The 27706-nt window shown below is 38.1% G+C and overlaps 1 pseudogene; it reads left to right on the forward strand.

Moving 5' to 3' along the window:
- Window positions 1–289: 289 nt before the first annotated feature.
- Window positions 290–25793, forward strand: LOC101840624 (annotated as a pseudogene).
- The last annotated feature ends 1913 nt before the right edge of the window (window positions 25794–27706 follow it).

Raw genomic sequence — 27706 nt, forward strand, 5'->3', positions numbered from 1 at the left:
ATGCAGGTATTTAACAATGAATGATGTCAAACAATGAAGTTATACAACCAGCTTAATTGGAATCATTTACTATGTAAACACTGAATTTTCATGTAAATAGTGCAGAATTCTCAGCTGTAGTCTGCTTCAAGATGGCTTAGATAGTAGAGATGCTTGTCACAGGGCCCAGGGAACTGAGTTCTTTCCCAAGACAGACTCATGCCCATCTCGGTGGTCCAGCTCCGCCCACGGGAGGAGATAAGCATGAGCCTGTTTCAGGTCTGCCTTTCTGCACATTGCTCAGAGCTGCATGAGGCCTGGGGATTGTGCCCTGGAGATCCCACCCCGGTGGTCCAGCCCACCTAGAGACTGCCAGCATCCTAGTGCCTTTCTGCAGCCATGGGGCAAGGTAAGCTTGTGTCTGTTTCTGACTTGCCTTCCGGTTCCCTGCTTTGAACAGCCTAAGGCATAGGGACTGTGCACTGGGAAATCCAACCCGGAGGTACAGCTCACCCAGAGACTGCCAAGGGTTCCGGTACTAGACCCGCCTCCATCCACAGGAAGAGGAGAGCAATCAGAGTATTGGACCTGCTTGCACCCACCTGAAGGGAACTTTGGACCTGTAACCACCCGGAGAGGAAGAGACTCCTTCTGCACCCACTGGAAGAAGGAATGAGAAGAAGACAATATAAAAACACATTTAACAACAGAAAAAACGATATGACACCACCAGAGTCTAGGTACTCTACAACAGCAAGACCTGAACATCCCAAAGCAGATTAAGCAGAAGAGAATGACATTAAAAACGACTTCATGAAAATGATAGAGGCCCTCAAAGAGGATATGAGAAAATCCCTTAAAGAAATGGAAGAAAAAGCAAACCAATAATTACAAGAAATTAACAAATCTCTTTTAAATAAGCAAGGAAAGCAAATAAAAAACAATCAAACATATGAAGGGAACAACTCAAATAGTTCAAGAAAAGAAAACTGAAATAGAGACAATAAAGAAAACACAACCTGGGCGAATGCTAGAAATAGAAAAGTTGGATCAGAACTACAGATGCAAGCACAACCAACAGAATACAAGAGTTGAAGATACACTAGGAGAAATAGATTCATCGACCAAAGACAATCTTAAATCCAACGAATCCCTAAAAAAATCCAGGAAATTTGGAATACCTTGAAAAGACCAAAACTGAGACTAATAGATATAGAGGAAGATGAAGAAACTGAACTCAAAGCTTCAGAAAACATATTCAACAAAATCATAAAAGAAAAATTTTCCAACCTAAAGAAAGACTTTCCAGTGAAAGTACAAGAAGTAGTAGACACCAGGAAATAATCAAACTGAGGGTTGAAATCAAGAAAGTAGAAACTAGGAAAACAATACAAAGAATTAATGTCACAAAGAGTTGTTTCTTCGAGAAAATTACAAGATAGACAAAACTTTATCCAAACTTACCAAATGGAAGAGAGTGGACATGAAAATTAACAAAATCAGAAATAAAAAGGGGGACATAACAACAGACAGTGAGGAAATTCAGAGAATAATCAGATCATATTTTTAAAATGTGTACTCCTCAAAATTCAAAAATCTAAAGGAAATGGACAATTTTCTGGAAAGGTAATATGTACCAAAATTAAATCAAGAACAGATGAGCAAAGGAAACAGACCTATAGCCCCTAATGAAATAGAAGCAGTCATCAAAAGTCTCCCAACCAAAAAAAGCCCAGGGCCAGATGTCTTCAGTGAAGAATTCTAACAGAAATTCAAAGAACAGCTAATAACAATTCTCCTCAAAGTATTCCACTCAATTGAAGCAGAAGGGTCATTACCAAATTATTTTAGGGGCTTCAATAACCTTAGTACCCAAGCCACACAAGGACACAACTAAGGAAAAGAACTACAGGCCAATATCCTTCATAAATATTGTCACAAAAATACTCAATAAAATACTGACAAATTGAATGTAAGAACACATCTGAAAAGTCATCCACCATGATCAAGTAGGCTTCATGCCAGGGATGCAGGAATGGTTCAATATATGAAAATCCATCAATGCAATTCACCATATAAACAATTTGAAAAAGAAAAACCATATGATCATCTCACAAGATGCTGAAAAAACCTTTGACAAAATCCAACATGCCTTCATGATAAAGGTTTTGGAGAGAACAGTGATAACAGGAACATACCTAAACATAATAAAAGCAATATGCAGCAAACCGACAGCCAACATCAAACTAAATGGAGAGAAACTCAAGGCGATTCCTCTAAAATCAGGAACAAGACAAGGATGTCAACTCTCTCCATATCTCTTCAATATTGTACTTGAAGTTCTTGCTAGAGCAATAAGACAACAAAAGGAGATGAAGGGGATACAAATTGGAAAGGAAGAAGTCAAACTTTCACCATTTGCAGATGATATGATAGTCTATGTAAGGGACCCAAAGAATTCTACCAGGGAACACCTACAGCTGATAAACTCCTTCAGCAAAGTGGCAGGATACAAGATTAACTAAAAAAAATCAGTAGCCCTACTATATATAGACAATAAAGGGGATGAGAAAGAAATCAGAGAAACATCACCCTTTACAGTAGCCACCAACCACATAAAATATATTGGCATAACTCTAACCAAACAGGTGAAAGACCTGTATAACAAGAACTGTGAGTCTTTAAAGAAAGAAATTAAAGAAGACACCAGAAAATGGAGAGATCTCCCATGCTCTTGGGTAGGTAGGATCAACATAGTAAAAACGGCAATCTTACCAAAAGAAATCTGCAGAGTCAATGAAATCTCTATCAAAATAGCAGCACAATTTTTCACCAAACTGGAAAGGACAATCCTCAACTCTATATGGAAAAACAAAAGATCCAGGATAGCCAAAAAAAAAAAAACCCTGTACAATAAAGGAACTTCAGGAGGCACCAGCATCCCTGACTTCAAGTTCTATTATAGAGTTATAGTCCTGAAAACAGCTTGGTATTGACACAAAATCAGAGAGGTAGACCAATGGAATCAAATCGAAGACCCTCATATCAACCCAAACATCTTTGAACACCTCATCTTTGACAAAGAAGCTAAAAATATACAATGGAAAAAAGAAATCATCTTAAACAAATGGTGCTGGCATAACTGGATGCTGGCATGTAAAAGACAGCAGATAGATCCATATCTATCACCATGCACAAACCTTAAGTCCAAATGGATCAAAGATTTCAACATCAATCCAGCCACACTGAATCTCTTAGAAGAGAATGTGGGAAGTACCCTTGAATGAATTGGCACAGGAGACCGCTTCCTGAACATAACACCAGTAGCACAGACACTGATATTCACAATTAATAAATGGGACCTCCTGAAACTGAGAAGCTTCTGCAAAGCGAAGGACACAGTCAACAAGACAAAAAGGCAGTCCACAGAATAGGAAAAGATATTCACCAACCCCACATCTGACAGAGGACTGATCTCCAAAATCTACAAAGAACTCAAGAAGCAATTCTCCAAAACACCAGAGGATCCATTTAAAAAGTGGGGAACAGAACTAAATAGAGAATTCTCAATAGAGGACTCTCAAATGGCTGAGAGACACTTAAGAAAGTGCTCTACATCCTTAGCCATTAGGGAACTGCAAATCAAAACAACTCTGAGATACCATGTCACTCCCATCAGAATGGCTAAAATCAACACTACTAATGACAATTTATGCTGGAGAGAATGTGGAGAAAGGGGAACACTCTTCCACTGTTGGTGGGAATGCCAACTTGTGCAGCTACTGTGGAGATCGGTATGGAGATTCCTCAGGAAAATGGAAATCAGCCAACCACAAGATCCAGCAATTTCACTCTTAGGCATATACCCAAAAGATGTACCCTCATACAATAAGGACATCTTCTAAACTGTTCATAGCAGCGTTGTTTTTAATAGCCAAAATATGGAAGCAACCTGGATGCCCCTCAACTGAAGAGTAGATAGAGAAATTTTGGTATGTCTACACAATGGAATACTACTCAGTGGGGAAAAAAACCAATGGAATCTTGAAATTTGCAGCAAATAGATGACACTAGAAGAAACCATTCTGAGTGAGATGACCCAGCCACAAAAAGACAAACACAGTATGTATTCACTCATATATGGATTTTAGACATGGAGCAGGGGAGTGCCAACCTAAAATCCCACCACAGAGAGTCTGGGAAGCAGGGAGGACACAAAGAGAGATATGCATGGTAACCCAGAGAAGGGTTATGGCAGGAGATCTCCCTATTTGGATTGGGAGCAGCGTGGAGGGGATTGGAAGATGGGAAAAAGAGAGGAGGAGAAGAGGAGGACACAAGAGAGCAGGAAGAGAGGAGAGAAGGATGAGAGACACCATAATAAAGGGAGCCATTATAATTTGGAGGAGATATCTGACACTAGTGAGATCTTCACAGATCTACAAGAATGGCTCCAACTTGCATTAAGTCTGGCTTAAATGTCCCTGATAATGAGATTGATGATATCCTAGAACCCTAATCCTGTGGCAGAAGCAGAGGCAGACACCCACAGCTAAAAACCAAACTGAACTCCTGGATCCCAGTTGCAAAGAGGAATTATGAGCAAAGGAATCAAGACCAGGCTGGTGAAACCAACAGAGGCAGCTGACCTAAACGAGGGGGAACGCATGGACCCCAGAATGTTGCTTGACAGGCCAGTATGGGACTGATCCAGACACATTATATCCCCCCCAGCCTATGTGTCAGAGAAGAGGCCTCAGCAATCTGTGGGACCTTGGAGAGTTGATCAGTATTTATTCCTGGCATACAAATAGACTGCGGGAGCCCATTCCACATGGAGAGATTCTCTCTCAGCCTGGACACACATGGCAGGACCTAGGCCCTGCCAGGGATGATATGATAGATGCTGAAAATCTCATGGAAGCCCTTACCCTCCCTGGTGAGCAGAAGGGGAATGGGGTAGGTAGGGGGTTGGGAGGACTGGGGATCTGGGGGAAGAGGGGATGGAGAGAAAACTGAGAGTAACATGTAAAAAGTTAAATAAAAAAGAAAGTGCTCAACATCCTTAGCCATCTGGGAAATGCAAATCAAAACAACTCTGAGATACCATCTTACTCCTGTCAGAATGGCTAAAAACAAAAACACCAATGACAATTTATGCTGGAGAGGATGTGGAGAAAGGGGAACACTCCTCCACTGCTAGTGGGAGTGCCAACTCTTACAACCACTTTGGAAATCAGCATGAGGATTACTCAGGAAAATGGAAATCAGTCTACCACAAGATCCTGCAATTCCACTCTTAGGCATATACCCAAAAGATCACATTCATACCAGGACATCTGTTCCACTATATTCATTACAGCATTATTTGTAATAGCCAGAACCTGGAAGCAATCTAGATGCCCCTCAACTGAAGAATGGATAGAGAAAATGTGGTGCATTTACACAATGGAGTACCACTCAGCAGAAAAAAGCAATGGAATCTTGAAATTCCCAGGCAAATGCATGGCACTAGACGAAACCTGAGTGAGGTAACCCAATCACCAAAATACAAACATGGTATGCACTCTCTCATATATGGATTTTAGACATAGAGCAAAAGAGTACCAGCCTAAAATCCACCCACCAGAGACCCTAATAGAGACATACACATTCCCCCACAGATGGGAAAAGGAACAATATCTCCTGAGCTAATTGGGAGCATATGGAGAAAGGAGACTGAGTTAGAAGAAACAGAAGGAAAAGAGGAGGGGAGAGGGGGACATGAGAGATCAGGATGATCGAGTCAGGGGAAGAATAGAGAAGAGCAAGAAAAGATATACCATAAGAGAGGGAGCCATTATAGGTTTAAAGAGAAATCTGGCAGTAGGGAATTGTCCAGTGATCTACAAGGTTGATTCCAGCTAACAATCTTATCAATACTGAAGAGGCTACCTAAATGCCCTTCTCTGATACTAAGAATGATGAGTACCCTATATGCCATTCTAGATCCTTCATCCAGTAGCTGATGGAATTAGAAGCAGACACCCACAGCTAAACACTGAGGTGAACTCTGGAATCCAGTTGCAGACAGGAAGGAGTGATGAGCAAAGGGGTCAAGACCAGCTGGAGAAATCCATAGAAACAGCTGACCTGAACAAGGGGGGAGCTCATGAATCCCAGAGTGATAGCTGGGAAACCAGCATAGGTCTTTTCCAGACCCACTGAACAAGGATGTCTGTTTGGAGGTCTGGTTAATCTATGTGGCCTCTGGTAGTGGATCAGTATTTATCCCTAGTTCATGAAGGGACTTTGGGAGCCCACTCCATATAGAGGGATACTCTGCCTAAACACACGGGGGCGGGGGGGAGGGCCTAGGCTGTGCTCCAAATGATATGACAGAATTTGAAGATCACCCCATGGAAGGTCTCACTGTTCCTGGTGAGCAGAAAGGGAATGGGTAGGGCAGTCAGTGGGGGGCAGGGAAGGAGAGGAAAGAGACGGAACTATGATTGACATTTAAAACAAGCTTGTTTCTAATTTAAGTTAAAAAGGAGAAAATATATACAAGAAAAAAGAGAGAGACTGGTTTCCAATAGTTGGCCTCTCACTTCCACACTTGCATTGAAATATATGCATGCAGTACAATAAATTAACATAAGATTTTGTAACCTCACACTATAAAAATAAAGCTAGAAGCAATCTAAATTATAGTCGTGTATCCAGAGTTTACAAGTAAAGAAATAAATTCTTAAAAATCACAGTTAGTAGCTTCAAAGTTGATATGAAAGATGATGGATTCTTTTCTGGATCAATTACCTGTGCCAATAAGTAGAAGAGATTAAGAGATTACTATGAATATTAATTTTTATCAGCTGGATAATAGAATATACCCTCTATTGCAAAAGGGTAAAATGGATTCTGGTTTGTTTCCGTAGAAATGAAGTTGGTAGTAGTATTTTAGAAACATGTGAAATAAAATTACTGCGAACCAATGCCTTTAGGGTCAATGAAAAGGCAGGCTTGGGTCAAAACTTTAGTAACTTGTAATCAACTGACCTAATTGCAATCAGTTTTCATTTTCATTGCAGATTGCAGCATCACCTTGAGAAACTAGGAATCTGTGGTGGTTTCGTATATTAAAGGTCTGGACAAATGTTTCTCCAAGGTGTAGTTATATGGATGAGTGGTAACAAGTCCATGTAGGGAAACAAGTAATTAAGTCCAGTGTTTGAGCTAATATATTGAATTGTGAATCTCCAAGATATGTTCTTATATAGATGTCAATTTGAAAGTTCATTACTTCCTATTTGTTAAGTATTATTAGCAGTTGCTTTCATTTATTTTTTTTTAGATTTATGAAACCGTTTAATCCCACAGTTTCCTATTTATCAAACAAATATAACAACATTTCCATGTACATAGTAACAATAGTGGGTTGGTAACTATTGTACTTTTGTTATTTCCATTTAATGGTTAGTATTTATAACTGATACAAAAAACTCACATTAACAATATAAATAATACTTGCAGTTACACTATTACAGACCAAGTATCATCTCTATTAGCTATATACACTAATAAGTAATATAAATATCATGTATCAGTGAGATAAACCAATTATATATTTTTTATCATTTTTTATTTTAATTTTAAATAGCTTGTTTTACATGTCAATCCCAGTTCCCTCTCCCTCCCCTCTTCCCGCACTCCCCTTCCCCCCCTCCCTCCCACCCTATTGCCAAATCCTTCCACATAGAGGATATCTAGAGTCTGTCATTTTACTCTTGGTAGGGTCAAGGCACTCCCCTAAGAGTCCAGGCTGAGAGAGCATCTCTCTTTGTGCTATAGGCACATGAAGACAGTTTGTATAGCAGGGATAGACACTGATCCACAGCTCAGGGCCCCATAGGTTGCCCAGGCCTTCTCACTGACACTCACATTTGGGGGGGTCCAGATCAGTCCCATGCTGGCCTCCCCACTGTTGCTCTGGGGTCCAAGAGCACTCCCCTGTTCAGATCAGCTGTCTCTGTTGGTTTTGCCAGCGATTCTTTGCCAATTTGCTCATCACTCCTCTCTCTCTGTCACTGGGTTCCTTGGGTTCAGTTCAGTGATTAGTTGTGTGTTTGCCTCTGCTTCCATCAGTCACAGGATGAAGGCTCCCGGATGGTTATAGACATCAAGTTCATTATCAGGAATGGGCATTCGAGGTGGTCCCTCCACTATTGCTTAGCTTGCCAATTGATGTTATACCTTTAGATCACTCGAGGTCACTCTGGTGCCTGATCTGTCTTCGATCCTATGATTCCCTCTTCCCCCTATTCTACCCCCACCCCCTGAACTTCCTGTTCCCCCATGACCAACTCCCTTCCTCTTTACCCCTCTATTCTTCCCAGGTCCCACTCCCCCCCACCCCTCGCCATGTTCCCCATCCATTCAGAGGATCTTGTCTTCATCCTCTTCTCTTGGGTACTATGCATATATGCATATCTTTTAGGTTCTTTCCTGTTTCCCAGACTCTCTATCTGTGGAAGTGCAGACTGGCACTATCCTGATCCATATCTAAAATCCATATATGAGTGAGTACATACCATGTTTGTCTTTTTGCGACTGGATTACCTCACTCAGGATGGTTTCTTCCAGTGCTATCCATTTCCCTGCGAATTTCAAGATTCCATTGTTTTTTTCTGCTGAGTAATACTCCATTGTGTAAATGTACCACATTTTCTCTATCCACTCTTCAGTTGAGGGGCATCTAGGTTGCTTCCAGGTTCTGGCTATTACAAACAATGCTGCTATGAACATAGTGGAGCAGATGCCCTTCTTGTATGAACCTGCCTCATTTGGATAAATGCCTAAAAGTGGAATTGCTGGGTCTAGTGGTAGATTAATTCCCATTTTCCTGAGGAATCTCCATACTGATTTCCAAAGAGGCTGTATGAGTTGGCATTCCCACCAGCAGTGGAGAAGTGTTCCTCTCTCCACATCCTCTCCAGCATAAATTGTCTTCGGTGTTGGTGTTTTTGATTCTAGCCATTCTGACAGGAGTAAGATGGTATCTCAGAGTTGTTTTGATTTGCATTTCCCTGATGGCTAAGGATGTTGAGCACTTTCTTAAGTGTCTCTTGGCCATTTTAGCCTCCTCTACTGAGAATTCTCTATTTAGCTCTGTACCCCACCTTTCAAGTGGATCCTTTGGTGTTTTGGAGACTCAGTTGCTTTCATTTATAATCCCTTACATTTACAGATATATTTATCCAAGTTCTGAAATTCCTCATGCTGGTTTTGGCTTTAGTCAGAATTTCAACTTTGCAACAACAACAAAAACAAAAGGTCTAAAATACCCAAGGCAGAAAGGATTTACTTCAGTTTATGATTTCAGTCCATAGTTCATAGTTCTTGGCTCTAGACTCTACTGAGGAAGGTCATAATGGCAATAGTATAATTGCTACACTCATGTGAGAGAGAGAGAGAGCCTAAAAGACAAAATATATATAGTTCAAGCTCATACGACCAATGAATTATGTCCAATTAAAATCCACTTCCAGGCCGGGCGGTAGTGGTGCACGCCTTTAATCCCAGCACTCGGGAGGCAGAGGCAGGCAGATCTCTGAGAGTTCGAGGCTGGGCTGGACTGATAGCCTCCAAAACAATACAGAGAAACCCTGTCTCATAAGAACCAAAAAAAAAAAAAAAAAAAAAAAAAAGAAATCCACTTCCTAAAATGTATTTTCCAGGACATCTCAAGGGAGGAGGCAATGTGTTTGTTTGTGTGTGTGTGTGTGTGTGTGTGTGTGTGTGTGTGTGTATGTGTGTGTGTTACCACACACAGCTTTCTGAGACTAACATGGTGTGTGTTGTACTAAGACTAACATGGTGTGTGTTGTACTAAGACAAGTAATGAGGTTTTCTTAGAAACACATTTATATCCAAATCATAAAATATATCCTAGGCTCCTAGAAGGCCCATTTGCATTTCATAATGTACAATGCACTTTGTACATCTCCTGGAGCCCATGTAGTATTAATTGTTCCAATGATGCTCAAGAGTTTGGCCCCGGGTATCTTTTAAGATTCAAGGCAAACTTAATTACGAGTCCTGGTAAAATTTAAAAAGCAACTTGAAACATACAATAGCTCCAAGTAAGAATTGCCCTTTCAAAAGGAAGGAATCAGGCATAAGGAGGGATGGGACCCAAGCAAGATTGAAAGTCAGAACAACATTTAAATCCGAAAATCCACATCCAGTGTTTGGAGCACATGGAGGTATCATGTGAGCCCTTACTGACATAAACAGCCAACCCTATGGCTTTGTCATTTTAAACCCATAAAGTCTCCTTCTGAGGTTTGCTCTACTTGTTTCCTGTGTCTTCCTTTGGTAGGTGTTCCACATTTGTGACATTTCCTCCTGCTTCATAGGGACTTTGCTTCAATATCTCACCTTAATGAGTCATCCTCTCAAATGCTGTCTGCATGAGTAGTGGCTTTCACAACACATTTTCACAACAGGCTTCCTTTTAAAGTCTAAGTGGAGTCTATAAACCTGCAACTTTTAAATTTCGCATACCTGAAAAACAAGCATTATTTGAAAGGTCAGGTCAGTGTCTGCTCAACCTTGAATAGTAGATGGAATATGACTCAGGCCCGCTGAGATCCCAAATAAATGAATCTGTAGACCACATGCCTTAGAAAAGTTTACCAAAAAGCACTCTCCTGTCAAGGGGACATCTTTCAAGTGAGTTCACTTTTTTACCTTAAATCAACAATGGGAGAAATTTCACCAATTCTTGACACATACACAAGGCATCTTTTACATTTCCTGATGCAAAGTACTTGTTTCCTTTTAATGACAGAAATATTTTCAGAACCATTGGTTCTGTAATCCCAATTTTACATGGACTTTTCGGACATGAACTTCAAGTATGTCAGTGTTTCTTCTCTGCTTTATTCTCCTAGTTCTCAATGTAAGCATGGATGAAAGCAACTGATATTAACCACTCCACAGTCTAAATGCTAAGTTTCCTTAAAAGGCCATCCAGTAGATAAATTCAACAAGAACATGTTGGTTTATCATTTTGATATGTGTCTGTATTTGGTTTGCAAGTATTTTATTGAGAATTTTTGAGTCTATGATGATATGGGATAAAAGCTTGTAGTTTTATTTTTATATTGTAGCATTACCTGGTTTGAAATTACAGTAATACTGACTTTGTAGGAGTTTGGAAGTACTTACATTTATTTCATTAGTTCTTCCTCTCTTTCTGTTTAAAATAATTTAAGAAATCCTGCTTGTGGGTAAGATGTAGTGATACATACCTTTGATCCCAGCACTGTGGAGGGAGAGTCAAGGGCATCTATGTGAGCTTCAGGCCAGTCTAGTCCACATGGTGTGTTCAGAAACAGCCAGAGCTTCATAGTGAGACCACGTCTCAAAACAAAAGCAAACAAATGAAGCAACAACAAAAACAAAAAGGCTTGATTGTGAATCTTTGTTCAAAGTCTGGTAGAGTTCTGCCGTAATTCTATCCAGATCTGGGTTTCTCTTAGTTGGAAGACTTTCTACTGATGCTTCAATCTCCCTAATAGTTGTGGGTCTATGTAAGTTGTGGGTTTCTTCTTGATTTAAATTTAGTGGTTTGAATGCATTTAGGAATTCATTGCTGTTATGGTTTCTAACTTAGTGGAGTAAAGGTTTCCCACTGTAATTTAGTATAATATTTAATTTCTATAGTGAGTGGTGTGGTGTTTTCGTGTTTCCCTGCTTCTGCTAATTTGGGTTTCCTTTAGCTTTATTTTGGTTAATTGGACTAAGAGTCTGTGGATCTTGTTTATGTTTTCAGAGAACCAACTCTCAGATTAATTGATTCTTTTGGTTGTTTTCTTTGTTTCTGTTTCATTTCCGATTTCAATATGTCAGATAAAGAAAAAGCATCATTAAGGATGAGGAGATGGTTCTGGGGGCAAAGGGCTCATTCATGTAAATCTGAGATCGTATTCACAGCACCCACATAAAAGACTTGGATTGGCAATGCTCTTCTTGTAATCCTATTACCAGGGAAGCAAGACAGGAAGATCACCAGAGTTCACTGGCATGATTAGCCTAGCTTGTTCAGTAAAAGATACTACCCACCATGTCAACAAATAAGATAGAGAATGATCACAGACAATATTTTAAAGCCCCAAATAGTTACTAGTTTTGTTTCATAGGAGTCAAAATAAATTTAACAATGCTATAAATGTAAGAAAAATATCTAAGGAAAAGAGGGCAACATTTTTGTTTGTTTTTATTTTGGTAAGAACACTTAATTTAAGATCCACCGTCTTGACAAATTATTTACAGTGCACACATAGAATTGTTTGCCATAGGCAGTAAGAGATGCAGAAACTCTAATTCTGATGTTGCCAGAGACTTAAAGTTCCTAAGACAAGGAACCATTTAGTTCTTAGAATAGTTTAAACCAACAGAAAACAGCATCTTCATTAGAGTGCTCAGGCAAGAGTATTCAGCATTTGTCTTTTTTTTTTAGTAGAAGAGGGAAATAGTCACAGAGCTCAGCTCCATTTATGTTAATTTCAGTACTACTATGCTAAGATATAAAGGACATTTTTATCACCATGCACCATGTCATCAGCTTCAAAGATTGGGAAAAGTATGTACACTGTGTTGTAACCCTGCCCGTGTTTCATTTTCTCTATGTAATGAAATGTGAAAATAGCAAGCTAGTTTAAATGAACTCTGTAGGACCTAGGGACTGTGTAAAACCTCATCACATCAACCAACAGTATCTTAATCAAGAAGAATGTATGTGTGACACAACACAGATGAATTCTCACGCAGGGGCTGGCAAATACAAAGCAATGAGAAACTAGCAAAATTTTAAAATGAGCTGTAATCTCATTCTGATTGACTCACAATGGAAAATGGCACAAAGAAAATCAGGGGTAAAATACCACAAATTCTAGTCTAACGATACTTGTGTTTTTCTCATCTGATGTATCAGTACAAATTTTAACCTATTTGAGAATTCATTGGTAAGTAAAATAGTATATGACTGAGGCAAGTTCAATTCATAAAGTAAAAATAAATTTAACATTACAAAAATCAGTTGTGATTTTGTTGGTTAATTTCCTGTCTGGATATTACAATGAACTTTTATTAAGTACCTTCTCTGAGCACATTTGGAACACACACTGTTAAATCATATACCTGGATGATTAATTCACCTTCTGTACAATGATTTGAAATGCCAATTTGGTAAATGTGTCCCAGATGATTATATTGCAAGCAATTTGATGTAATCAGCTGGCTAAGTGACTTATCTCCACCTGGCATATAGCTACTTTCTTTATCCTGTATCAGTCATAAGTGCCAAAATGAGCTATGACTCCAGCTGCTATGATACTGATGCCCCCACCCATTACAGCATAGAGTGCTTTCCTTCATTAGACACCAAGATGAACCTTGACTGGAAGAACTCCAGCTGTACTTGCAGCCTTTATTTCTCAAGTACCATGTGCATCAGAAACTCCGAAAATCAATAGGGGTAAAAATGACATTTTTGCCCCTATTGATTATATATATATAAATTATATTATATGCATATAATATATAAATATATGTACACACACACATATATATATTTATAAAATCAAATGTAAGAGTCTGGAGTGTGATGATTTCTTGTTTATATTCTAACAAATAAAACTTGTTTGAAGATCAGAGAGAGAAATAGCAAGACACAGCCAACTCTTGCTAACTCCTCAGAGGAAAGAGATTGGGTTCCTGTCTCCTGATACCTTATATTCCTGTCTCCGCATAGCCACATCACTTCCGGTCTGTCTGTACAGAACTTCAGACCTCTGTGTGGCTAGTTCTACCCTCTGATCTTCATGCAAGCTTTATTAGAGTATAAACAAGGAAAATGGTGTCATCAAATTTTCCATTTTTGTCTAAAAAAGGTTATAACTAATATAAAAAACTATACCTCCATAGGAAATGTGCTCCAAAAACCAATTCATGCACCTGGTGCCACTGCCAGGGTGGTATGTCAGGCTTTATGCCCTCTGAGATGTGGATGGAGGTGGGATAGGGGAGGTGGGATGAGGGAGAAGCGGGGAGGGAGAAGGGTGGTTAGTATGTAAAATGAAAAGAAGTAAATGAAAAAATATTAAAAAAAGAAAAGATGTCTTGAAATATATTTCAATATATGTTTATTTATACTACATATCACATGGAGAAATATGGAGCTGAAAAATGAGTCACGGCATGGCAAGGATGACTGAATGGGGCAGTACATCTGAGAGAAACTAGCAGTTTATTGCTATCACATCTGATTTACTGCTTTATCTTCTCCTAACCCTCATACTTCATAGCTAGTGCTCACCTCATTACACTGATAATTAAAGATCTGAACTATACACATGAATCCAGAGTACTGAAGTCTGCATTCTTCTTATCTTTCTGATTCTTTCTTCAAATATAGCTTGATAAAAGTATATATATTAAATGGGACAATAAAAATTTGCAAAAAAAGCATCCTGCTTTACTGGTAAATTAATTTGAATGCTATGTTAGTTAACAGCATAAAAATGTTTTTTTCAGGAATATTTTTCATTGCACTTTGATACGCTCACCCAATACTTTGTGAACATTTTATCCCATGATGTCTATCTCACTCTAAGATTGGTTTCCTGTTTTATTCCATAAACTTTTAATGACAATCAAATCCATTGAAAGAAATCTCCTAGTACTGGTTCCTAGAGCATCAGCAAAAACAGATAATATCCCCGAGGTCATGAAGGTTCATGGTGCTTTTCCACTATTCTTGTGATGGAGGTAGATAACACCTACATTGGTAAGATAGATAGAAGGCAATGAATGTAATACACCAAAATAATTCAGGTTAGATATGCTACATATACTCTTTTAAATAGAGTGGCAGTGGAAAAAATGTCTAAGAAAATAGCATGTGAAAAGTCTAGAAAAAAACTGATTGAAATACACTATTAGTTATTAAAAAGGAAATGAATGACTTTGTGAGGCTGTAGCTACATTACATAAAATGAAGCACTGTTAACATCATACAAATATTAGCATGATAATTATGACATTATTTTAATGCTTTGTCAAAAGTATTGCTAATTCTCATAAGTAAATTTCTTGGGATGTTTACTTGACCTGAGGTTTTACCAGTTTTTAGTCTTCATTCTTCTGTCTCCATTTTCTAAGTGCTAGGATTATAGACAGGCACTTGAATTCTCTAATTTAGAATATATTTTAATGAAAACGAACCACAGTCAAGGTTCAAATTTTGGAAACAAACTTTAAATGAAGGCATCAAGGAAGGATAATCATAAGTTAAGGCCAGCCTTATGCTGTGGAGCAGACATTGTTTAATGAAAAACGAGAGATTATAAAACACATTCAAATCCTTGCTCAATTTTTGTTGTCTGGAGGGCATTTTTATTTGAAGCTTAATAGAGTCCAAGATTAAAATTTTGATTTGACCACACACATATAAATTAATTCTGCCAAAGTCATAAAAGAAGTCAAAAGTAGTTCCGGATGTCATATGAATGAAAGAATTAAAAACTGGCAAACTATTAGAATGATTTCCTTAGGATTCTAAAAACTGAAAACGTTGAAATAACTCATTGTGGTTTTTTTTAGGCTCAAATGTATTTTTATCATTATTCTACAAAATGTCATGCAATTCAGCTACCCTTGTCAGTGAATTTCCCTAAGCATAAACTCTACTTAGCTTTGAGACAGGGGAGGAATAGAGGAGGGCAAGAAAAGAGATGCCTTGATAAAGGGAGCCAGCACAGGTTTGGAGAGAGGTCTGGCACAGAGGAAATGACTAAGAATGAAGGCAGTGGTGGAGAGGCTGTCTTTGATGATCTTCCCTTATAATGAGATTGATGACTACCTTTGTTACCATTCCTAGAGCCTTGACTAGTAGCTGATCGAAGCTGAGACAGGCACCCACAGCTGAGCACTGAGCTATGCTCCTAGAATCCAGTTGTGGAGAGGGAGGAGAGATGACCAAATGAACCAAGATGGAACTGGAGATACCCATAGAAACAGTTGACCTGACTTAATGAGAGCACGCAGACTCTAGTCATAAAGCCAGGGATTGGATCGAACCAGGCCCTCTGAATTTGGATGCCAGCTAGGAGGCCAAAGCAGTCTATGAAACCTCTTACAGTGGAGTCAGTGTTTATTTCTAGGTCACAAATGGACTTTGGGAGCCCATTCCCTAAAGGAGGGACAATAAAGGAGGGACACTAAAGGAGGGATACTATTGCAGCCCAGATACAGAAAGGAGGACCTCCCACAAATGATGGGATGACTTTGATGATCCACCTCGGAAGGTCTCACTGTCTCTAGGGAGTGGATGGGGTGGGTTGGGGAGTTGGTGGGAAGCATGGGAGGATGGGAGGGCTAGGGAATGGGGGGATGAATATGTAAATAAGAGTGTCTCTAAAATAAAAAAAAAAATCACACATTAAATAGGCTCAGGACACCTAAACATTAATTAACTTAAAAGAGACTAGTTGATGAGAAAGTTTAACTAGACATTCACTTTAGCAGCAAGAAGATGCTATAAAAAGCATATTAATATATTTCATAAACATTGGCAGGGAAAACTATCTTCTGTCTTAGCAAGTATAACACATCATAAGTATTCTACAAGCTCCATCTTCCAAAAGCAGTAGCAATGGCTTCTCTTTCCACAACTCTCCTAAAATCCATATTAAAAATCAAGGAGAGTGCAGTTAATGGCAGAGGTGTTACAGTTCTCCTCTCCATTGTGTTTCTAGGAAACACAGGGATTATGAGAACTAAGTGGGTAAATACTCGTGTAGTCTGAAGGAGAAGCCTGGTACAGTGTATTATGGAAGAACAAACTTTTTTTATCATTTTTTATTTTAATTTTAAATAGCTTGTTTTACATGTCAATCCCAGTTCCCTCTCCCTCCCCTCCTCCCGCACTCCCCTTCCCCCCAACCCTCCCACCCTATTGCCAAATCCTTCCACATAGGGGATATCTAGAGTCTGTCATTTTACTCTGGGTAGGGTCCAGGCACTCCCCTAAGAGTCCAGGCTGAGAGAGCATCCCTCTTTGTGCTATAGGCACACGATGACTGTTTGTATTCCAGGGATAGACACTGATCCACAGCTCAGGGCCCCATAGGTTGCCCAGGCCTTCTCATTGACACTCACATTTGGGGGGGGGTCCAGATCAGTCCCATGCTGGCCTCGCCACTGTCGCTCTGGGGTCCAAGAGCTCTCCCCTGTTCAGATCAGCTGTCTCTGCTGGTTTTGCCAGCCCATTCTTTGCCAATTTGCTCATCACTCCTCTCTCTCTGTCACTGGGTTCCTTGGGTTCAGTTCAGTGATTAATTGTGTGTTTGCCTCTGCTTCCATCAGTCCCAGGATGAAGGCTCCCGGATGGTTATAGACATCAAGTTCATTATCAGGAATGGGCATTCGAGGTGGTCTCTCCACTATTGCTTAGCTTGCCAATTGATGTTATCCCTTTAGATCACTCGAGGTCACTCTGGTGCCTGATCTGTCTTCGATCCTATGATTCCCTCTTCCCCCTATTCTACCCCCACCCCCCGATCCCCTGAATGGATGGGGAACACGGCAAGTGGTGGGGGGGGAGTGGGACCTGGGAAGAAGAGAGGGGGTGAAGAGGAAGAGAGTTGATCATGGAAGAACAAACTTTAATGTTTGAAAACTTATTAATTTTAAACATTCTTAGTGTCAATAATTGTTCCAATAAAAGATAAAAAAATCTCAGAATTCTTACACACAATAGAGAAAAGTGATGAAGTACATGTTATAGTTAAATCGGCAGTCAGAAGTAAAGACTCACGGGGACTATGGACTTAAGGAATAATAATTTTATAATTTATTTTCCAAGGAATAAAACAAGATATGATAGTTTTAAAAAGTGCAAAAATGAAAGAATTAAACAGAATATGTACATCAATAATTTTAAAGGAAAATTTCCTATCTAACTATAAAACCAACCAAAATTTGTGATCGTGTTTGGTTTTGCTTGAGTTTGGAGGAATAAGGATAGAAAGACATTGTAGTAAAGCAGAATATGAACTGACTAGTATAACAACAGAAAAATTTAAAATAGATGTTACTTTAGACATAAAACAGACTCCTAATAGATTAAAAAACTCTGATAGGAAAGACATTTTTCTGAAAAATACTACTTTTATGTTTGAACCATAAGTATCTCAAAATAGGTTCATTTTTAAACATTTATTCACTAGCTTGAAATTATTTGGGAGACACAAATGGAATTTTGCAGGCAGAAGTAGTTCCCTTCTTTGGATGGGATTCTGGATCCAGTAGGGTGTCTGGATCCTGCCCAGCTCTGTCCTTGCTGGTCAGCAGGTTGTGGTAAGTACAGCCTCCACTACGTGATCCTGCTTCCATGAACTGAACTGTACCACCGTGGCTTCCCCAACATGATGGACAGAGAGCCTTTGAAATTACTCTTCCCTTGGTAAATTGCTCCTGCCAGAGTGTGTGGCCAGAACAACATGAAAGTAACTACTAAAATAATGAGTATTGACCCCAAATTTCAAAAATATGCTCTGAATATACTAACAATGATGAAGAAAATTAAAAATATTATACCACTGCTATTAATGACTGTATGAAGGAATTTTTCCCTAATGGCTTTGTTACACATACACTTGGAGTTACATAACACCACAGAATAGAAAAATAAAATGTGCTTCCTGTTTTTAAAATTAAGATACTTGTGAGATCAAAATGTAGTAAATATTTCTATCTCGTGAACCTAATATATATATATATGTATATATATCCTACAAATAAGGGACTTCATGAAATGTATTAAAATCTTAATAAACTAAAACCTTTTACAGCTACATATCTACAGCTATTCAAAGTTAAGGATAGCCTGCTATTATGTTGATGTATCAGTTTATCATAGAAAACCTATTTCAGTTCCATTACATTGACATTTTATTTACGAGATAGGAAATGCTTAAAAACTATTGGACTAGGAAGAAAAGGAAACAAATGTGCTATCACAGAGACTTAGAATATGCTTATGTTGACTTGGAAGGTGTGTGATACTAATTTGAAATATGGTACATATGAAATGCAAGTCACTGCCCTGCAGAAGGTAGAAACACTGTAAACATTAAAACGGAAGCCATTGTGCCATTGATAGTTTCTGTAGAATGCAGAACACTAAAGCGCTTGGAGAAAGCGCTCCAAGGATGTCTATCTGTCTGTGAGATTAACAGAACATGCCTAACTTAGATGGCAGCATCTTTATAAAAGTGTGTATTAACTCTATAAAGTAATGGGCTTCATAAGAAGCTGTGTCTATTCTTGCCCTTCCAGTACCTGTCTTCTCTTCCCATTCTATGATTCCTTAATAGTTCCCGTTCTTCTTTCATGACATATTAATTCCATCCATGAAAGAAAACTTCATACTGGTCTTTTGATGCCTGCCTGGTTTCACTTATTATAGTGATCTACAATCCAATAGCTCCCATCTTAATTGCATGATTGCTTTCAATAATGGGTAATACCTCGTTCTGTATATAGGTTGCATTTTATTTGTCCTTTCACTGGTTGATGGACATCTAGGGTGATTTCATGACTTGTCTACTGTAAGTGCTGTCACAATAAACACGAGGATGTAGGGATCTCTATCACTGCTAACTTTGGTTCCTTTAAGTGTATAAAGGGATTGCTATGGGGGATCACATGAAAGTAACATTTTTAGCTTTTTGCTGTTGTTGTTGAGGAAACTATATATCCATTTCCATAGTGACTCTCCTAATTTATTATGAAACCTAAGAAACTAGCCTTGCTATGCGTTCCTTTTCCTTGGCACCCTTGCCAATATTTGTTGAGAAGATTTCTTCTCAATCACCATTGTCACAGGGATCAATGAACTCTCAGAATAGCTTTGATTTGCATTCTCCCAATGGCTTAAATGTTGAATATTCTTTGCATATTTTCTGCCTCCTAATAATTATTCATTTGGAAAATGGTTAGTTTATAGTTTTACTGACTGATTTATTCCTTTAGTGGTTAATTTTTTACTTCTGTATATATTGTTTTGTATGTTGTGATTTTCTAAACATAGTATTTTGATTCATTTATTGCATTAAAGATTCTTCCACTTTCCTCCACATTTGATGAGAAAGCAGCACACACAATTCATGTTACTATTATTTTAAATGTAATGTATCGCCGCATTTCTAAAATATTGGGGTCATCTTTCATTGTCACCCTATTTTAATTATGTTGTTACTGGGAGTGTTGTCTATATAATTTTGTAATGAATTACCTGTTTGTTTTGAAATAAATTGTTCAAAAAATTTCCATGTCTTATCTGTGTTATTATTCTCACCTCTTTTTCTAGAATTACAGTTCTCTGTATATCAGATTTAGTATGTGCTAAAATTCATTGGGACCTTGTTTCTTTGAGTTTCCCTAAGCCTATTTGTTACCTTCAGATAGCATGATTTCAGTTGACATGTGATATTCTCTTCTATTCTCTCCTGTCTGTTACTAGACACCTTGAAAATATGCCCAGTAGCTCCTATGAATCCTCTGTCTGATGTTTCCAGTGCCGTGACCACCTTAGAGCCTTTTAAATTACATTTAACATTGACTGACAGTGAGTCATATTTTGTTCCTTCCTTGAAAATACAACTTTTCACTGTATGTGACACAATGTGCTGGAGAGGTATAGCACTACCTTGTATTATTTTCCTCTGACAGTATTTTTTTCTAATAAATAGTTATACTTGTGGTCATTTTCTTGGCACTGTGGAGATTTGCTTAATATTTTCTTACACACTTTTAACATTTGAAATGTGCTCTACTCCCAGGCTGAAATACTCAAAAACTCTTCTGCGGTCTTCCCTGAGCTTTGCTTCTACTTTCCACAATTTGAGCTACCTGGAGCCTAAGATGCTTTAGAAGCATTTTTTGGAAAAATTCCAAAAAATAAAAATGCATACATTTTAAATACCATCTATTACAATATATTGTTAGAATTAATGCTTCTATCTCACTACTAATGTTTTGATATTTTATGGTACTCAGTTTATAAATTAAACTGAAATGTAGGTATTCATGTGCATGGAATAATGTACTATAAGTAGGATTTGTTTCTATCTGAAGGTTTTGCTTCTATAGAAGTGCCCAGAATCGTCTCCTACAGGAAATGGAAGACTTTTAGATTAGTGTCCATTCAAACTTGGAGAAAGTGAAGGCAGCAATGCTCCTCCACTTGCCACAGCATGTAAAGCACTCTCTGAGACTGGCATATAGCACCCCCATTGCCCCACCCAGATTGTCTGTGTATTTTTCTCATTCCTGTTTTATTCTACTAACATCTAGCAGTAGAATCTCATTCACATCAAGATTCTAAGCTTTTGCAAGTGCTGTTTACCACAGCAGGGGTCCTCTTGCAGCTAATGCCATTCTCATGTGGCTGCTTCAAAAAGATGACCTCAAAAAAGCCTTCTTTCAGACAACATTAAATTCTTCACCCTGAGATTTCCCACAATACTTTTTAAAAGATGTCTACTATTGATCTTGTTCATCATATGTCTTTAAAGAAAGACTTCTAGCTCATTTAATAACTGCTATGCCCATGTAAGGTACCAGGCCTTGGTCTGGACTCTGAGGATGTAATGATGAAGGCTTCAGACACATCTTTTAACCACACAGTGGGCATGGCAGCTGGATTTCATGGTGAGACTCAGTCTCCAATGTGAACTAAGGGAATGGATCCAGAACTAGCTCCCATGGTTTAGAGCTCTCTCTATTTATTGAGCCATGTATCTGTTCATGCTTGAGGAAATTATTTTAAACTCTCTGAGGACATGAGGAAGAGGAAGAGGAAGAGGAAGAAGGCTATTAGTAGGAGTGGATGAGACTAAGATGCCCATAGAAGATGAGAAAGAGGATGAGGAGAAAGAAGAGGAAGAATGAGAGAAGAGCAACTGTGTCACAGTGAGAAAGAACCCAGCATTAGCTGTCTCAGGGAACATCACAGAAGAGGGTGGGTGGGAAGACTGTAATAGTCACAGGGGAAAGTTCATCTGCTGCAAGGCACTGTCTCCTATATACTACAGGGCACCTCAGTCTAGGAAACCTGACAATATGGCTGCCTAAACACCACCTCTACAGCAAATAATGAGTACTGAAAGAGGGAGGATTAGTTTTCCCTACAGATGAGGCCCTTATTGGTTATCTAATCCCTGCCCTAAGGTCATGCACATATGAGCAAAACTAAATGGACTCAGTAGGCGGTATTAATTAATTTATTTGTTTATATATGTGTATGTATCTATATATAACAATAATAGAGATTAAGAGCCAAAAAATAGGAGTGGAAAGGGCAGGATGTGAGTACTGACAGTGGGGTGCGAATACAATCACAGTGCATTGCTTACAAATATGAACTACTCAAAGTAAGTAAATCAACAAATTTATAAACAAAATTATTTGAAACATGGCAAGCATTTTAATTGTTCTTGGTACATAAGAATAAGACATTTGATGGGATTACTTTTGTCTCTCCGACATGTCTAAAGTAGGATGACGACACTCAATGAATGAATGGGTGGGTATTCATGCTTCTAGACAACAAATGTCATAGAACAAATTTTATGAAAGAAACTCTGTTTAGGAAATACTACAAATACACAGTGACTGTATTGACTTCATTTGTTAAGTAATAACTGAATTAATTCCCTCTGTACTGCTGTTATTTTCTCATACATTCTCTAAATATTCCCTGTACATTTATCTCAATTATAAACAACACAATGCGGCAATATTTTTCAAAAAGGGTTTGTAATATACATAAGAAATTGGTATGCTTTTAATTGCACAACAAAATTGAGAGTACAAAAAAACCAAAACGGAATCAAATAATCACACAATCAAAAGCACACATAAAATACTTTAGGATCTGTTAGTTTTAATTGTATAAATTGCTAACTAACACTTTAATGATTTTGCCTATTCACATGAAAGATTTACATGGGCTGGCTGTAGCAGATAATAAAAGTATCACATAAATGAGAACGTATCGGTTGTAAGAGACAGGAACCTTTAAGTAAGATGAGCACTTAAGATTTTAGAAAGGAGACAATTAGAATAACCAGCAGAAAAGGCCAAGGGGTAGCAATTCAAAAAGTGAATCTCTCAGAATGGTCCCAGAGTGTGAAAAGAGCATAGCAAGTCACGATCAGAGAGCAGCGACTGTACAGGGCATTGTTAGCATGGTCACAAAAATAGCTACTGCATGCCATCTATTTAATGTCTCATGATGTACAACTCCCTGAAGCTATGGAGGTTAAACACAAACTAACAAATAAGCATGGGTGTGGTGCAAGGGACCCAATAGCTAAAGACAGAGCATTTACAAATCAGGAAGCAAATATTGCTGTAACTGGTAAAACTCTGCAAGCATAATAGTAATTTCAAACATCTAAGAGTGTGTTCTATGTTTATAAATAATATTTCATTTGGATATTTTTGTATAATATAAATGAAAAATCTCAAGGGATTAAAGTTTATTTTTAAAAATTGTCTAATACTTAAATATCCACTTCTCTAGATTTACATAGACATTGCAACACCGATAAAATCGAGTCTAATATCCACACAAGATAAGAAAAGGAAGTTAGGTTAAGAGCTCCAAATTGCAGCACAATTCCAAGAAATGTTTTTTCTAGTTGATGAAGTACTAGTCCTAAAGCCAAACTTATCAGAAAGAAGAGGTAGGTCCCTGACTCTTCACTGGGATGAGTTGCCTTACCCAATAATTAGCTACAAACAACCAGAAGTGAGGTCTGTAGAGATTAATGCACCATGAATATTGATATAATTTGTTTATACTTGAAACATTTGAATGCACAAATTAGATAACATATTCATGAGTGTTCACACTGATCACATGACATTTAATTTTTTTCTATTTTTTCCTTATTGCTCTGAGAAATTCATTTTAATGATTTTCTACCTCTTCATTATTACTTGCATCAACAACAATTGAAAATTTACATAGATCTCAATCATCAGGTATAATCTTAGGTTTTTGATTATATAATTATGGAACTGGTATTATCATTTATACTCATAAACACATCCTAACAGTACAAATTATGTACTCATACAGATTCATACCCCATGCATCTTGAGGTTTATTTAATCTAATTTTATCATTCCATGATGCAGATAAGGAAATTGGGGCATATCTGTCATAAATTACTTATATCTACAATAGCACACTGAGGATCCTGATGTCCAGTCTAGTACTATAATTGACCTATTCAAACTTAAGTTGAATATTCTTTAAATAGAAGACTAAATTATAACAAATTCCACATTCTTCTGGAATTATTACATATTAGATAAGATCTTATTACATTTGTGTTGAACTGTCTTAAGTTTTCAAAATATACTATTTTAAAGAGTGAAATCATTTCTTTAAAAACTCACTTTTAATATATGAGATAAAACAAACAAACAAAAAAGACATAAGATACTGAAATCTAAATGGTTACTTAGATTTTAATTGTGTCACATTAGGATAGAACACTTTAACATCATAAAGACATGGTAAGCCTCAATTTAAGTTTTGTGGGAAAAATATGCACATCCTAACAGACGGATGAATGATGGCAGGAATAGATAATAAGCCAATTAGGGACAAATCTGCTCTGATGCAATGCAGACAGTAATATTAAAAAAAAGACTATCTCACCCATTTAAATGTTTTCTATCTCTGATTAGCAATGCATGAGACTTTACTAGTAAAATGTATAAAAACATTATTACAAAAACAATATTACAAAACATATTTTTTGTAAAAATAAATTAAGAATGAGACATGGGTTACTGGTGTAGTGTCACTAAGCATATAAAAGTTACTGAATTCGCCTGTGCTCACAGCTTCCTCCCTTCAACCCCCACAAGAGCTGCCACTGCTCCTGCCATCACTGCCTCCTTGCTGATCTTGGCAAGTCTGCCAGAGATGTTTTCACCCAGGGCTACGAGTTTGGCTTAATAAAACTTGATTCGTAAACGAAGTCCGAGGATGGATTGGAATTTACCAGCTCAGGCACCGCCAACACAGTGACCACCAAAGTGAACGGCAGCCTGGAAACCAAGTACAGATGGACCGAACATGGGCTGACATTTACAGAGAAGTGGAACACAGACAACATCATGGGCACCGAGATCACCGTGTAAGACTAGCTTGCCCATGGACTGAAGCTGACCTTTGATTCATACCTCTCGCCTAACACTGGGGAAAAATGCTAAAATCAAGGCAGGGTACAAAAAGAAGCATATCCACCCAGGCTGTAATGTGGGCTTTGACATCTCTGGACCCTCGATCCGGGGTGCTCTGGTGCTTGGCTGAGGACTGGCTGGCTGCCTACCAGATGAATTTCGCGACCTCGAAGTCTTTAGTGACCCAGAGCAACTTCGCAGTTGACTACAAGATAGATAAGTTCCGTCTTTATACTAATGTGAACGATGGGACAGAGTTTGGTAGCTCCATTTACCAAAAGGTGAACAGAAAGTTGGAGACTGCTGTCAGTCTTGCCTGGACAGCAGGAAACAGTAACACTCGATTTGGAATAGCAGCCAAGTATCAGGTTGCCCCTGATGCCTGCTTGCAGGCCAAAATGAACAACTCAAGCCTGATTGGTTTAAAGTACACTCAGACCATAAAGAAAAGTATCAAACTGATGCTGTCAGCTCTGCTGGACAGCAAGAAAACATAGGCAATAGATAATTTCACTTTACCAGTAGCCAAAAAAGAAAAAAAGGAGTGGAAATTCACACACAATTCCACTGACACCAACAATTCCAAAACAAACAAGAATGAGCAATCAATGGTCATTAATATCCTTCAATATTAATGGTCTTAACTCCCCCATAAAAAGACACAGCCTAACTGAATGGATTCGAAGACAGAATCCAATCTTCAGCTGTATGTGAGAAACATACCTCAGCTTCAAAGACAAATGTTACCTCAGAGTTAAGGGTTGAGAAAGATTTTCCAACAAATGGACCCAAGAAATAAGCAGGGGTAGCAATACTAATATCTAACAAATTAGTCGTTAAACTAAAAAAAATCAGTCAAAAGAGATGAAGAAGGTCATTTCATATTCATCACAGAGAAATCCACCAAGATGGAGTCTCAATTCTGAACATCTATGCCACAAATACAAAGGCATCCACGTTCATAAAAGAAACATTACTAAAACACAAAACACACATAAAACCTCACACACTTATAGTGGGAGACTTCAACACCCCACTCTCACCACTAAACAGGACTACTAGACAGAAACTCAACAAAGAAACAAAGGAACTAATAGAAGTTATGAGATAATTGGGTTTAACAGACATCTATAGAACATTCCATCCAAACACAAAAGAATATACCTTCTCAGCGCCTCATGGAACCTTCTCAAAAATCGACCACATACTTGGCACATAGCAAACTTTAACAGGTACAAAAAAATTTGAATAACTCCATGTATCTTGTCAGACCACCATGATTTAAAGTTGCAATTCAACAACAACACATATTGCAGAAACCCTACAAACTCATGGAAATTGAATAATGTGCAATTGCACCTCTCCTGGGTCAATGAAGAAATAAAAAAAAAGAAATTAAAGATTTCCTCGAATTCAATGAGAATGAAGACAAAACATACCCAAACCTAAGGGACACTTTGAAAGCAGTGCTAAGAGGAAAGTTCATAGCGCAAAGTGCCCAAATGAAGAAACTGGAGAATAGTTACACCTTAACAAGAGACCCTGTAGTACTGTTCAGCATAATAAAGAATAGCCAAGAACAGCACATACTTCTGACCAGGCACTGGTCACAAAAGCCACACACATTCTAAGTTAGCTTTTCCTGAAAGGATATGAATGAACTTTCATGAACATTTTGTTCTAGGAACTGGCTATTATACCTCTGAGAAAATTCATTGCTTTATGGTTGCTATTCATTTATATTCTCTTCCATGTGTTTGTGTTTTTAAAAATAACTATAGTGGTAATAATTCAATACTCCTACAACAAGTCATCTCACTGTGTTTGTGTGTGAAGGTGGTCACTTACATGATCTTCCTTCTCCTGAGCAGAAGACTCAGAACTCCTCTTGCCCGCCAAAGTCCTATCCTGATATAATGTAATAATAACAAAGATTCCTTTGATTCAAATGATAAGAAACTGAATGAGAATGATTCAATTGGTGCCACAGCAAAATTAATTGATGAACTATAAGTAATTCAATGATTTCCCATGCTCATTACTCAAGCATTTGCTAAGGTCCCCAGACATCAGCTAAGAAACAGTCTGTGAAAGAGCTTGCTTCCTTTGTGTCTGACATCTGCTCATCTCGGCATGTTCCCTTTTTCCCAGTCCCTCCTAAGCTCTTATGTGATATCCCTTCTCTTTTTTTCAATCAGGGACATTGTAACAGCAAAACTAACCAGCCTATAATATGCTTTATTCTTGGTTTTTAAAATATAAGATTCATCTTCTTGAACATAGATGAGTGAATCACTCGTGAACACTTAACCTCACCTAATATAATCAAATTTTATTTTCCTGGAATGTGAAACTATGATTCACAGAGGTTGGCAGTCTGTGTGTAAGTGATTCTCAAATTCTAAGCCCT

This window comes from Mesocricetus auratus, unplaced genomic scaffold (genome assembly GCF_017639785.1).
Source record: "Mesocricetus auratus isolate SY011 unplaced genomic scaffold, BCM_Maur_2.0 Super-Scaffold_100011, whole genome shotgun sequence".
In the NCBI taxonomy this organism is placed as follows: Eukaryota; Metazoa; Chordata; class Mammalia; order Rodentia; family Cricetidae; genus Mesocricetus; species Mesocricetus auratus.